This window comes from Atta colombica, unplaced genomic scaffold, assembly GCF_001594045.1.
Source record: "Atta colombica isolate Treedump-2 unplaced genomic scaffold, Acol1.0 scaffold51, whole genome shotgun sequence".
In the NCBI taxonomy this organism is placed as follows: Eukaryota; Metazoa; Arthropoda; class Insecta; order Hymenoptera; family Formicidae; genus Atta; species Atta colombica.
Genome location: NW_017259541.1, coordinates 1369953 through 1383940, shown reverse-complemented (window position 1 = coordinate 1383940; position 13988 = coordinate 1369953). Strand labels below are relative to the sequence as shown.

Below are 13988 nucleotides of genomic sequence, written 5' to 3'. Positions count from 1 at the left end.
TATTTGCAATTATACAATATATACATATATTGTATAATCAAATTCAGACTCGGCGATTGCAGAATCATAGTACAATTCCGTGACAAGGCTGGCAATTGTGTTGTTACGCGATGCATTTGAGATCTGTTATTATAGATGTATAAATAAGTTCCCGCGGTTAACTTTAGGTAATAAGCTAACAATGATGCATTTAAATTTCCATACCCAATTATTTTTCTATTAGTAAGGTTGATCAATCTACATTTTAAAAGTTATGTAATAGTTTACAATTAGATAATTGGATACATTTTCAGTTTAATTGAAAATGAATGTTGAAAAGGTACTTATTGCATGCTTTACTATTATTATATTTCATCGCCATAAAACCGAAGCAGACAGAATAATTTGCGAGATTTATGGAGACAATATTGTTTCGGAAATAACGCGCCAAGATTAGTTTAAAAAAATTTTAAAAATGGTCATTTCGATGTGAACGATAAATCGCGCTGCAAAATATTCTTTCACCGCAGCGTAGCTACCTAAAAGACGACAAAAAGTGATAGATTCGAAAGGCAGATAATTTGATTAAAATGTTTCTACCGTTTTTTTTTTCTTATATTAATAGATATATGTACATATATGTTTATTTTCGATCGAAAAAAAACCGCGTTTACTTATTTATACGCTTAATCTAATTGTCGACCTGCGATACAATGATTATAATGAACTTGCATTTAGGATTCAGGGAATAGTCTGGAATTTTAAGTTGACGGGAAGTAAGAATCCTTATTAAAAAAAAAAGAGACATCACGGTAAGCAGGCACTGATGCATTCTGAAAATTAATTGGGGATAATAAGAAGAAGCTTATCGTGTCTCTTTAATTATTGCGCGGCGATTTACATGCCAGAAACAACGAAAGGATCAAAAGTCTTTCTTTAGTGACATTCTTCTCTTTCGTATACGTCGACAATACTATGACGGTATTAATGAGTCTCTATCAATTTAATTTCTCCGGTTGAACTCGGATTTTTTCTTCGATGACTTTTGACACACTTTTCTCACGAGCACCTTTTTCATTAATAACATCTTACGTACTAGCAAGTTTTTTTACAGTTATACATGCGCACACCCACCCACACACATACACACGCACATTTATATTCTATGCTGTTAATAGTAATTATAATTAAATGCACGTCGTTTTTATTTACAAATTTCTCGTTACTCCGTGCGGAATTTAATTAGGGAGATTCAATTGCGAATTTAATTAGTCGGTGGTAGTTTATCGGGTGATTCTGCGGTTACAGGAAGCGTGTTTGGAAATAGCTACTATGTTATAGTTTCCTTATTAGACCACTAGTCAAATTGTTCATTCGCGTTTCGAGTTCTCGCGCGATCAAACTATTGAAAAGTTTGCTCTAAACAGTCTAAACACACGCAAAAAAAACGTTCCAGAAAATAGTACAGGTATTCATAAAGAAAATTACTTAAAAGAATTCAAGTATCAAACATAAATTTTGTTGGGTCAGAAGTCGAACACGAAAAATAAGTTCAGTATTACATTGGAAAGTAGTTAAAATGAAAATTAGAATAAAACAAAAAATAAATCTAAATTAGAGATAAAATAATTTCGTGATTATTAAAGAGATTATCAAAAATAATCCTAGCAAAGGATCTGAGTTTTGTCTCAATAAAATATTTTTTAGATGATAATTACTTTTAAATATAAAATTATTAAAATAGGCATTATTATATGTTACATATTATTGTATATTGATATGTAATTGATATGAAGTGTTAATACATGTATGTAGAAGCTGTATGTTTATTTATAGGAAGATTTAAAAAAATATTTTTCGTTTGTTAAAATAATTCTTGAATACGAAACGTTAACAGGAGTCGCTAATAGGAAGATTTGATGGAGAACTTTAAATTTTTTTCCGTCAACAATCAGCAATGTTATCCACACACACACACACACACACACACACAAACACATACATACAAATAATAGCTACTCAGGCCGTCGTTATGTTTCTCGAAACAAGCCAATCGCGCGAGTAGAATAGCACCATTCGATGAGTTGAACTATTTTCTCCGAATGTCTCTCTGACTTTCACCGACTTCTCATCGATAATTCGCGCATCGGTCTTCCATTTCCATCGTTTACACCCTGCTGATGGCGATCCCCGGTCTCCCGGGGCCCAGAGCCTACCTGGGTGGTCGCCACTCTTGACTTCGATACCTGCAGAGCAGCACCTTCTTGAATGCCTGGCGGAAGACCTTGTTGAAGATGGTATAGAAGATCGGATTGACCATGGAGCTGGCATAGCCGAGCCAGGTGACCAGGTCGAAGATCTTGCGGTCGATCCGACGCTCGCAATCGGGACATATGGCTGGTACTAGGTTCAGCACGAAGAACGGTGCCCACAGGATTACGAAGGTGAAAAACACCACGCCGAGAACCTTCGTCGCCTTCTGCTCCAGCCGGATGATCCTACCGTGGCGGGAACTGTTGCGCGAGATCACGCTGCTGTTGCGCGAGTGATGGCTGCGCACCTGACCACCACCCGAGTACCGAGAGAACAGGTTCGGCGACGACGGATTGCTCTGGTTCAAGGTCGTATTTCCCGGGCCCATCGCTCCATTGTGCGCTCGCATCGTCGCCGCGCGTCGCAACGGCGTTGTTCTCGTACTAGCGGACAGCAGAGTCCTGGTGTTGCCTGCAAAGGATTTGAAAGATTCGATTCACGAAAATGGATGAGATGGCGGGTAAAAGGATTGCCGCCGTCGCTACAAAGTGGAAATCGTTCTGGAAATCTTGGGAAAGTTGGGGATTCTAAATGCTGAAAGTTTTCGAATCGACGGGTCGAGAAGAAATATTTTCAAACGTGAGAAAACTTGTGAGATTTAAACGTTAAGTAATGGAAAAATTTGAGGATTAAAATTTAATTCTAGCATCTGCATATATAAACATTTTAATTTAGTTTTTTTAGATAAAAAGCACTTTCTCTGACGATGTGCAAATTTTTTTTATTAGATATAATTTAAAATTTGTTAATCCTGATAAACAAATAATCGAAGAATTTTACTCTTTCAACATACGCAATACGAAAACTAACGAATTTAATAATTTTAGAAGAAATATTTTTTCATCTCCGTTAAAAATCTTTAGGAAACGCATTTATCAAATTTTTAAAATTCGTTAATTAGATACAAAACAAATAATCTAAGCGTTTTATTCTTTTAAGATATCAAAATTTTAAAAATTTAATAATTAAGATGTGAAATAGCAAATAAAAATATTTTTTAATTTCCGTCAAAAATCTACAAGATTCGCGAATACGTCAATTTTTACAATCTTGAATCTTCTAAAATCAGTCGTGCGAAAATCCTGCACGATCCTGGAAAGGCAATGATCGGGAGCTTTTCGTGACCATGAATCACGTTCTTCTTGAACGAATCTCTCCATTTTTCTCGAGTTGTAAAAAAAAAAGAGTGATCGGAGTGAGCAACGGGGGGGGGGGGGGGAGAGGGGAATCGGGTAACTCCGTTTCACCCTCTCCTCTTCGAGACTCGATCTAACCGAACTTTCACGAACTTACTCATCCTCTCTCTTTCTCCTTCTTTTTACTTCTACAATTTTTAGCGGAACGTTAGTGGCACGCGATAGCCAGGGGAATTTCCCGCAGGCAATTATCGAAGAACTAATCGAAATTGTTGTTTACGTCATCAGCACGTATTATCGTCACGTACTCAGGCTGGAACCTCGCCTTCCACTTCGCCAAGTGACCACGGAATTCGCGGGGGTCAGCTGCTCGTAACCTTTAGCACCCTCCGTAGATCTAGCGCTGTTGTGTCTACCCAATAAACCCATTTCCGGACCCTTGTTGCCAATTGTTTTCGTGGTATCACCCGAAAGAAATATAGGAATGTTTGTTTCCAGGTGTTTGTTACTAATAGGCTTCATAGTGTCGCTGGAGACAATGACGATCTCGCCTGATGGTGGTGGTTTCTTCGAAGATTCCCCGAAATAGGGACACGTGCAGGGTGGTGGTAACGTTATCGGTCCTTCCGGTGCTTTATCGTGAAACTTCTTGCGCATTGAATCGTCCTCTCCTTTGCGACACGATGACTGTTCGTGGAAGCTAAAAGACCTTCTTCTAGGAGTTTTTGGCGAGCCCAGAATCTGCATCGACCTCTCCAAATGAGCCTCGTTGTAGGTCGACGCTCGTCTCCGATGCTTCCAAGGACTCGCGAATTCTTCCGTTGATATGCTCGTTCTCGAGCAGGACTTGCTACTTTCCATGCTCTCTGCACTTCTAAAAACAAATAAAAATTGAGCTATTAATAAAGGAGAAGATGATATTATGCTCTCTCTCTCTCTCTCTCTCTCTCTCTCTCTCCATCTTATATATAATAACTTTGCTAATTAATTTAAATTTAAAACTTAACGTATAAAAATAACAAATAGCAAAAGCTTTCTTTGAACGAATCAAAGAAACGAAATAATCAGATAAGAGAAAAAATCCTATTTTCGGTTCAAGTCTTGATGTTTAATATTCATATACGTAGATTTGCAAATGAACAAATTATGAAACGTCAAAATCTAGTTCGATCAAAAATAGGACTCCTTTTCTTATTTGAATTATTCTCGGTCTAATTTTCACCTATAATGACAAGAAATTATAAGTGAATATAATGACAGTTATGGGTTACAGAGTAATTAGAAAGATGATTTCAATTATGAGTTGTCTATAAATAGTCAGCCAGTTTGAATGCACGTATCATATGCATGAAAAATATGCCTTGTCACAGTTACACCAACAAAAGATTACTAAATTTTAATGAATATATTTGTTTGAATACTACTAACTAAATGCAAACATATTTCTATTTGTATGTCTGATACAAGAACTATTAATTTTAATTATTATTATTATTTTTTATTAAGTAAATATTTACTGTAAGTTTCGTTAGAATTATTTAAACAAATATATATTAAAATTTAGTAAACTTTTTTCAGTGTAGAGTTTCTTTGACGAATCTGGAATTTCGAAAATTAAGCTAATTAAATGAAATGTTTGTAACAGGTGTATTATTTGCATCTATTTAATAAACTTTCTATATTACCTTATTTCTATATTACCATAAAATTGACAAGTTGAAGAGAGAAATTTTTGGGGAACTTTACGCGCGACAAGACTTTTATTATCAATTGTAATTGATTTCAAAATAATCCTCACTGCGATAAAAAGGTATGAACGTTTTATTGAAGGATTAATGCTCGAATCCTGTTATTTTATCACGCTCAATAATCTCCCTTTCGGCCGTTATAAATCAAACCGAAGAGAAAAAGAATATCTGAAAAGTTTTAATGCATGACAAAAGCTTTTCTTATCAATCGCAATCGAGTCAAAAATAATCCTCCTATATGCCATGAACCAAAACTATGCGAACGAAAGATTGATTCGCCGATTCCTTTATCATTCGGCATAGGATAATCCTCTTATTGTTTCACGCGAGTCGTTTTAAAGTCTACCGAAGAGAGAAAATATTTGGATATTTTTGTCACGAATCCAGCTTCAAAGGGAATCCACAAATATCGCCGTCACGAAATGTGCACCATACCTATTGTTTCGATACGTACGCGAGTCCCTTTATCATTTGATACGCGGAATCGGTTGGCCGCATGCAGTTGAAGAGGAAAAACGGCGAAAAAGAAGAAAAAGGGGAAAGAAAAAAATGCGATTGCATCCCATTTTGCAGCGTGGCGCGGTAATTGATCGCGAGATTGGATGAGCTTGCGCGCGAGAGGAAAAAATTGCTTCCGTCCTTGCAAATTAGAGACACGCGAGATATGCACCTGTACCGAGAACTTTTGACGGGCATGGAATACACGCGTTTCTATCGTCGATCGTTACCAGTCCGTTATCGATCACCCATTTTACGTGGGTTATTCAAATATCTATAACTTTAAATATCGATAACTTTTGCTACCGATTGCGGGTAGATAAAGTGAAATCTCGAAAGAGATTTAAAAAGGAATGTTCAGGTAATAACACGAAAATGAGAGGAGATTAATGAGAATCGGTAATCTGAATTTTTTGAGAAAAAAATAATATATCAGAATATATAATTAATAATAAGGTGAAGAAAATTCAGATTTTAAGGAAGAAATTAAGATAATGATTTGAAAGAAAGAAAAAGGAACAAAATAATAATAGACTAATGATTACAGATGAAAAAAATTATACAAAATTTTAGAAAATTTTTTCAGAAAATTTGAGAAAAACTTAAAGAGTTCGGTGATTTCCAGAACAGACAGAATTCGACAATCGTTCTTTAAAATTGAAATAAAAATGGCTATCCTTTTCTACGCCCTCCTCTAATTTTCCGCAATATTATCGAAACATTATCGTTGCTGAAGAGTGACAATTTTATCAATGCTTTGGAAATGCGTTGGCCAGGTTTTTGGAAGATAATTGAGGGTGCTTCCAGAAGGAAGAGAAACGGTCCGTTGTCGTTGGAGTGGATTACGGTCGCGGTCTTGACGGCAAATTGAGAAAAATATTGGTCGAGATAAACACTGATGGGGTCGAGAAAGGATGGGATGGGAAGGTAGTCTGGTTGAAGAAGAAACAGCTTCGAAAATGCATTTTAAACAGGGAATATAATTTGGTTTCTTCCTGCTGTTTAAATATTGGATTATTAAGAAATTGCTATTATATATATAAAGTTTTATTTATATTTCCATTAAAATTTATGTTAATTTGTCATATATAATTTAAGTTAAAATGTATATTTTCTGTGTCGATTTCTAATTTTTTATTTATTTTTTTATTTGAAAATTAAATTCAACAAAAATTTTATAGAGAGAGAGAGAGAGAGAGAGAGAGAGAGAAAATTTAAATTTTAAAAGAAAAACACCATTTTAATAAGATTTTAGTAAGAGTAGGAAGATATGTAACAAATCGATCTTGATATATTTCGTTGTTTTACTGTTTTATAAAATTTGACTTTGAATTTAAATAACCTGAGAAATATATCGTAAATGTGTCGTTAATTTTTTTGAATTTTCTTAAAAGAAAATCTTGTATAAAAAAAATTTTATTAATTTTTTACGACAAACCACTATTTCATAATTTATTTATTTCGATTGCATTCTATACATTGTACATCCTCTGATTCTATTTATACTCTATTATTAAATTTAATACAATTTAATTTATAACAATTGAAGAGGGAAAACATCCTGAGGAAGATCTTTGAATACTCGGGTGATTATTATTTAATTCGAGATCGATAGAAAGCAACTCGAATCTGTAAAAGGCAAAGTCCTCTGCGAGTAATAGAGAGAGGTAATCTTCGTTTGATACGTTCAGAGGGGCACGATCCTAAGTGCATTCCTTTATTAGAGGTTTACACGGGGCAAGAGCAGTTTACTTAAGTACGCGACCAGGAGCGAACGAGCGAAACTCACCATCTGCGACCTCCCTCCCCCATCATCCCCTTTGCTCACCCTTTTCGTTCCTGTATGGAGGTTGGTCCGTTTTGCTTTGCACTTTGAATGCCAGCAGCTAAGTGCAATCCACTTTGAGGCTACCGTGTATAAATGGGTTTTCTCGTCGTCGCGGTGACCTTTCTGGCGCGTCTGCTTTCGCGTTTTCATGTGAGTCTCGCGAGAATTCGAGGAGACTTTCGGGAAATTCGATCGTCGCGAGAACATGTAAAATTTGAAAAATTGCAGAAGCTGTGTAACCACACGTGCGACTTTTATCCGCTTAAATGTAATATATTTCGTCGCTTCGTAAAATATATGATAAAATTGTATAAAATTACAAACTAAACTAATTTAGTCAAGTAACTTTTTTTTCCTCCGTATTATTATTTGGTTTGACGTAGAATTAAATTTTTCAGCTTTCTAAAAGGATTCCGGTGATTTTGCACGATTTGGGATTTGTTTAAATTTTTATGACGGATGCACTTTTGGAAAGGAAAATCTCTCTAAATATATCATTAAAGCCAAAAGGGACGTTCTCTGTGGGATTTCGTTACTAATATGTCCATTAAGAGGTGCAAAAGTAAAGAAGGACGCTGGAAATGGAAGCTGTGCAATTTGAAATATTGCGATCTGTGTAATGATTGCACCAATTTACTTTGAAAGATTTTCGCCTTTCAGCTGCATCCGCGATTCCGCCACGATTCCGCTCTTCCGCCTCTCGCAAGATCTTTTCGACCGCCCGCGTCTTGAAGATCTTGCGTGTCTCAAATCGTAGATTTCCTGTTTTTCTTCAGACTTCTACCGCTTGGAATCGCATTCCTTTCAAATTCTCGCGTTCTGCTACCTTCTAGATCTAAGATCCTTCTAGATCTTAAAATCTTTTTTGCATTTTCATCCTTCTTGATTTCATCCCCGTAATGAGTTTTAATTTTGTTCTGCGATTATTAAATTCTTGTATATTTTATTGTCGCGAGGTCTCTGTCTGATTAACCTGATCTTTTGAAATCTGAACGTTGAAATTTGAACTTTAAACATATGTAAATACTTTTCAAACCCGCAAAGAAGACATAGGGGAAAAGCAGAAAGACAGCAGAAAGATCGGTGGATTATGATTGAAACATATTTTACAGCGATACGGAGGAGTCTAGCTTTTAATATTCCGGCCACTACGTTCTCGTTCCACTTTTAGTTTGCATTCCCGTGGATCGACGCTGGAAGCTCTAAACGACGTCAAATATAATTCCCCCCCCCCCTCTCTCTCTCTCTCTCTCATTCGATTCCGTGAGGAAGTGAGTAATGATCCCGTGTGAGGACATCCCAAGAAATATATCTTAGAATCCCGGATGAATTTAAAGTTGATTTTTCTCAACTGACATTTACTTCTAAAATTGAGATCCTTTAAAAATTCTTAAGTATATAAAAGGAATAATTGTTGATGTCAATTTTTAAAGAGTGTTTTCAAATTTTTAGCCTGGAATGTATATAGAGAAGCGAAAATATTTTAAAGAATAAATTTCCCCAAAAATATCTCGAGGGCAATGCTATTAATTTTTAGGCAATTTTTAGAAGGTATATCTTTCAGCAACATGAGACTTAAAGACTAATGAATATTGAGAGATGAAAATCGAGTATCATAAATTTAGATTGTAGACACGATGTAGACGAGTATGGAATATAGTAAGACATTCTTCACTTAAACTCTTCGACGATAGTTGCATGCGTAGGTACATTGGATGACACAAATTCACCGGAAACTCTCTCGGCTGCCGCCGTAAGTTGATTTGACGCAACGCTAACCGCATCTCGTGGTAGTCACGGTGTTGTGCGAGCCGGAGTGACAAAGTGACGCAAATTCGTGCTGTCGTATTGCCACGGAAACGTGCCGCCGTCAAGCACAATGGCGTGTTTTGAGAGCCCGCAGGTTACGATGCGATGGATATGTCGTTAATAATTGCAAAAGCATCTTCCGCGAAAACTCAGACAAGCACGGAAATTCCTTTCTCACAAAATTGTGCCTGGGATACATCGTTGTGTTCTAAGCAGTTTGCATAAAACGATACACGTTTGATCACAGAAGGAAACGGGAAAGGAACAGAAAAACAGCTAGAATAAAACGGAAAAAAAAAACTTTAAAAATTATATAATATATAGAAAATTATATATGGAAGTGTCTAAGAAGTTAAGAAATGAAAGCTTTTACGTTAAATAGAAATAAGATGAATTAAAATTTTACTTATTTCTACTTATTTATAGATTGCTCTTTTACTTCAAAAGAGACACAAATTCAAAAAATTAATCTTTCAGATAAAGAAAAAAGATATATTTCTAGCATAATCAATATAATTTTTGTTATTTTTATTTCACAACCCTTAAAAAACTATCCTTAAAGAATCACTCTGAATTACGACGCTCTTTTTTAAGAATTATTCTTTGAGTTACAATGTTTCGACTATTTTTTTATCAAGTAAAGTTAATTCATTCTTGATAAGATTGACAGAGATGTTTACGTCACTCATTCGTAGTCAAAATTTGATAATTACATTTCTTGAGTTGTGTCATTTTTGAAATAAAGGAGCCAATATGTCGTATACGATTTGTTTGTTGTCAATTTTTATAATTTATATTCTTCTCCTTGTTCCATCCAGGTTATATTTTTATTGTATTCGAGTCATGAAATTTATCAATCGTCGCAATCATAAAGTAAGCTTACAGAAAGATTTATGATATTCGCAAACATATAATTGACTTGCAATCTCCATACCCGTTGCGGAAGCTGCATCTGCGTGGTGAGGGACCGTGTTGCTGCAGTTGCAGCAGTTGCTGCTGTTGCTGCTGCTGCTGCTGCTGCTGCTGCTGCTGCTGCTGCTGCTGCTGCTGCTGATGCTGCTGCTGCTGCTGCTGCTGCTGCTGCTGCTGCTGCTGCTGGTGGTGTTGGGTTGTCAATTTTGATGAGGTTTGATTGCCGGAGCTGCCGGCCATTCCCTCGAGACCCCTCGACAACTTCAGCATCTCCGCGCCGAAGGCATGAAGGGCGGACATAGCCGAGGGTGGTGGCTCGCTCTCCTGCAGCCAAAGCTCGTGAGTGTCGAGGGTGGTCAGCTCGGTGTCGGTCGACGTGCCGGAGGTGTGTTGTGGTGTGCCGCCACTGCCGCCCGAACCCTTATTCAAGAGGTATCTCTTCCAGGTGCCCCGTCGCTCGAGCCCTGCGCAAATTATCGGAGAACCGGAGATTTTAGCGATTAATCAGAGTTTTCTTTCGATCGGAGAAGGAAGGATGATTCCGGTGATCTTCTATTTTATCCGTGAATGAAGAGGATTTGTTTTTTTTTTTTTTTTTTTTTTTTTTTTTTTTTGGGTTTTTTTTTTTTTTTTTTTTTTTTTTTTTTTATATTGGGATTTTTTAGCGACTGACGATTGGAGAGCATCGGGGAAAATGCAGGATTTACTCTTCGTTCGGGAAGGGAGACAGTCTTTTGTTGAAAAACGGGAGATTTCAGTCAATTTAATGATTGAAGATTGAAGATTGAAGATTGAATTTGTCTTTTTCTTCTTATTGATTTGATGCTTTTTAAAATGAATTAATGCGAGAGCTCTTTTTACAAGGAGATACTCAACCGCTCCTTGTAAAGATACTTTGCAAGAACTTCTGTATTATACTGAACTTTGAAGTCTTTGAATCATAGACAGCATTAAAAATGAATAGGTATTGATTGATTGGAAGTAGGAATTTTACAAATAAAAATTGCTAATCTTTAAACAATTTATTTAATTAATTATTCTTTAAAAAAATAGTAAAAAAATAATATTGTATAATTTAAATGAGTTTCACTCTTTCTCGAATTTTCTCTCTCTAATTTATATCGATAAGAATTGTGACAACATTTTAGCAATATTTTTGTTGTTTCTTCTCCTTGTTACATCTCCTCTTTTAAATTAACGGAATATTTATAGTCTACTGACAAGAATTGTGTTCGTAATGAGGTACTCAAAGGATTTCTGTGTCATCTCCTGCAATCTTTCAATCCTGCGGAATATTAAGTGCCCGTGAATGGGGCTCGCGCGTAACGGGGTATCGATTAATTTTCATATCGCCGAGCAACCGGACGGGGGCCTTCTTAGCATACTGTGCCGCATCCGAGATCTTTGCATAATGGCTGGCATTTGCATATCTTCGTCGTGGACGTCGACATGCTTCCGTGCTTGACGTACCGGCGAAATTTCTTGTCGTAGAGTGCTTCTAGACAGAAGCCTGGCCTAGTCCCCCGTTCTATCGATTCCCCGGGATCGATTCTACGCGAAAAAACGTACCGCGTTGACATCATTAATCATACGACCGTCGCCCACTAGGCATCCTTCATGTTGCGTGACGAATTATTTATACAGTAATGGCGAATTGCACACGCTAGAGATCCGCGACTGGATAACAAATTCTAATTGGTTAATCCATGAACAATTAAGGAAGTGCAAATGCTTTGCTTTATCTAAAAAAAAAAAAAGAAGTTACAGATAATTATTTGGAAAACATGTAAGGGTTTAAGAAATAAAATTTCTCATAATCTACTTTATTTCGTTTACATTTTTTAACTCTACGATATGTATGAGGTGTTCGGTGACTCTTATTTCCCTCAAAGCTGGACAAAAACTTCATTAAGAATGCATTTTAAAATGCAATAATTGTGCAACGCGGCGTGTAAAATAGCGTGATGAATTCCGGCATGAAGTTGGAATGCAAATTCCATTTGAGGCAGTAATCGGAGGATTGTCCAGGTAAAATCAAAGCGACAATAGACGATGTGGCTTCCAGCGAAACTTTCCGTCGCGGAAGAGAAAGAGGGACGTTGAAGGTTATCTCCCTTGGGAACGCTTTGTCTGAGGGGAATGAATTCACGCTAGCGGTCTCGAAAAACGTTTATGAGACGCCTATCCAGACGCGATATCCTTTGTAGTCCTCGGAAGCCGACCGATAAATCGGAATAAATAATTTTTATCAGGTGGGAAGTCTTAGTTTCCTTCACCCGACCGCCTCGTTCGTTTCCGAATAAAATGTATCCTCGAGGAAAAAAACATAACGGCAAGTATATTGTCACGCAGAAGAGAAAATTGGTAAAAAGGATACATTGCCGTATCGTCGTATTATATTCTGTATTTTTTATTATTTTAATTTATTTTTTAATAATTTATATTGCTTTGTTTATTTTTATGATTTTTTTTCAAGATAAAATTTTTTTGCTAAAAATAGAAAATTGATAAGAATAAGGTAACATTTGGAATAATAATAATAATTGTTTTATTTTCTTTGCTGGCAAATTGATGGGAAGAAAGCATAAAGTTGCAGGAGTGGTCTATGAAATAATAAAAGTGTAGAAGGAAGAAAAATACTTTTTAACCACTTAAAGTTATTATTTTATAATATAACGATTCTAAAAGCGCTTCTATTGTAGAAATTGGTTTAGGCAAGCTTGATCGCTTTTTAATTTTAAAAATTCGAATTTGGAAGACACTTGAAGAATTTTTATTCTACGAAGCTTTAATTATAAATAAATTATTTTTTTATATTAATTAGAACAATTAAAATAAATTAAATATTTATTCCTAAATGTTCTGTTGTATTGTATAAATATACACACATTTAAAAATAAATTTTTAAGTTTAGTTTATATTTCTACAATACAGTGAACATCACAGTGAAATGGACTCAAATGTAGGGAGAAAGTAATTTATACTACAATAAGATATATTCGATTGTTTTGATTCCTAGAGAAGAGAGATTCCTCGAGAGAATCGATATTAAGATTTCAGAAATTAATGTGAGAACAAGCTTACGGTGGCACAGTACACCAACCTGTCGTGGATGAACTTTGAGAAGCACCTTGAGGTGCTCCTAACCACCCTGATGACCAACCTGCTCCAGTCCCTCCGATATTTTGTTGTTGTTTCGCCAATAATCTTACTGTCAACGCATACGTTAACAACATCACTCCTAGCGGAATATAGAAGCAGATTATACTGCCAATTAATTTATAGAGGGGATCGGGAATCTGGCAAGCTCCGTCCACCAATACCGAATCATCTTCCTGAAACAGAAATGAGAAAATGGGGATCTGTTAATTATTGTTCGATATTAACTCGTGTGAATATTCAAGTGTGCCAGACGCGTGGCGATGCTATTAAATTAATAACAAATTATTATCAATTAATTATCACGTAATTAAAATTTATGAACCTACATTCATTTAAATACCATAACCTTCTAAATATCGTGCTGTAACACATTTTATTGATAAAATATATATAAAAGAATTAATGGTTTATTAAATTTAATATTACAAAGTTCTCTCAATGAAAGATGATGAACTTTTTATTATAATTTATTTATTTATTTACAGTTTAAATTATTAATAAATAAAGAATCAAATGATCAAAAAGAATTGTAATTACAATTATATATGTATTTACAAAAATAAATGTAAGCTGACTATCTTAAATTTAAAAAAATATAAAAAT

The 13988-nt window shown here is 35.6% G+C and overlaps 1 protein-coding gene across 1 annotated transcript in view; it reads left to right on the top strand.

Moving 5' to 3' along the window:
* LOC108691747 (26S proteasome non-ATPase regulatory subunit 1) overlaps positions 1 to 13988 on the top strand; it is a 50516-nt gene that overhangs the window by 32776 nt on the left and 3752 nt on the right. The gene's annotated exons all lie outside the window — the stretch shown is intronic.